The 1,512-nt window shown below is 38.8% G+C and overlaps 1 pseudogene; it reads right to left on the bottom strand.

The window, feature by feature from the left end:
• Positions 1 to 201: 201 nt before the first annotated feature.
• LOC114199706 (large ribosomal subunit protein uL23 pseudogene) lies at positions 202 to 558 on the bottom strand (annotated as a pseudogene).
• Between the last annotated feature and the right edge of the window lie 954 nt (positions 559 to 1,512).

Below are 1,512 nucleotides of genomic sequence, written 5' to 3' on the forward strand. Positions count from 1 at the left end.
CTAACTATAGAAGGCTGATAATATGTTCCTTGTAGGCTTGTTATAAGGATTAAATTTTGGAGAAGATGAAAAAAATTATATTTAATTTAGCCAGCTGGACTATTTAGATGATCCCACTTTTATTGGCAACATCCAAAACATCATAGGCAGTAGCACATTGAACATATGCCTTCTTGTTTCCTTTGGGGCTGATCAGCGTGATTACCTTGGCCATGTCAATGTGTCATAGAGCTTCTTCAAAGCCTGTTTGATCTGGTGCTTGTTGGCCTTGACATCCAAAATGAATACAAGTGTGTTGTTGTCTTCTATTTTCTTCCTGACTGACTCTGTGGTCAGGGGGGAACTTGATGACGGCATAGTGGTCAAGCTTGTCTCTCTTGGGGGTGCTCTTTCCAGAATATCTGGGCTGCCTTTGGAGATGCAGTGTCTTGGGTCATGGGAAGGTAGGTGATATGTGGATCTTTTGTGACTCAGTACACCTTTTGGCACCACTTTCTTGGCCTTCAGTGTTTTTGCTTTGGCTTTGGTGTTGGCTTTGGGAGGGGCAGGCGCTTTCATTTTCGCTTTTGGCACCATCTTCATGAAAAGTGAAGATTAAAAAAAAAAAGGTGTGTAAAAAGCCTAGCCCAAAGTAGATATTTAGTAAATACTGTTGCATGAAAATGACTGTTGAATAAATCCTAGGTAAATGCTAATTCTTTCTCTTCAGCTAGGAAGACCTCTGTCAGGATGTTGGCAAATGTGTCCCTACTTCTCCCTGTCAGTATCTCTTCACAGTGGGCCTTCTCACCTTCCCTAGTCTATAATGATATGGCATGATGTGATCTTAAAAGTTCATCCATTATCCTAAACTGCTATGATTTATTAACTCAGTGTAGTGGATTTATGGTTGCTCATTTTATTATTTACCTTTTCTGTATGTTTGAAATATTTCAGAACTTTAAAACACACTTCACAAAATAAGGAAATAAGAGAAGAAGAAATAGATCTACCCATTTTTCAATCCACCCATTATCCCTCTAATAAAGTAATATGTAAAGTGCCAGGAACTATACCAGGTACTTGGTATGAAATCATTATTTTTGCCCTCAAAAGTTTCATGGTCTAAAGGGGGCATGAGACAAACTGACAGATCGTTACAAGGTATTCTGATGAGTGCAATGCCAAAGGTGAAACCAGGGTATGATGGGAAAATAGAAGAAAGTCCCCCCACCTATCCTTGGAGGAGTCCTGTAGAAAGCAAAGGCTTAATTGACATCTGGGCTAAACGTGTACAGTGTGACTAGATTATGCAAGTGAATAGAGAGAAGCATTCTTAGTAGGGAAAAGGGCATGTACTAAATTCAGAATTCTAAGGAAAGCAAGACATCTTGGTGTAATGACAGAAGCTGAGTGTCTTAGAGAATAAGGCTTTAATTAGAGGAAAAGGGCAAATGAGGATGCTGGTTAGAGAAGAAGGGGCAATTTATAATAATGATATCTAATTATATCTAATAAAATAGTTATTTCCTC

This window comes from Eumetopias jubatus, unplaced genomic scaffold (genome assembly GCF_037043125.1).
Source record: "Eumetopias jubatus isolate StellerSeaLion01/CBP00866 unplaced genomic scaffold, mEumJub1_p1.0 scaffold_13, whole genome shotgun sequence".
NCBI classification, from domain to species: Eukaryota; Metazoa; Chordata; class Mammalia; order Carnivora; family Otariidae; genus Eumetopias; species Eumetopias jubatus.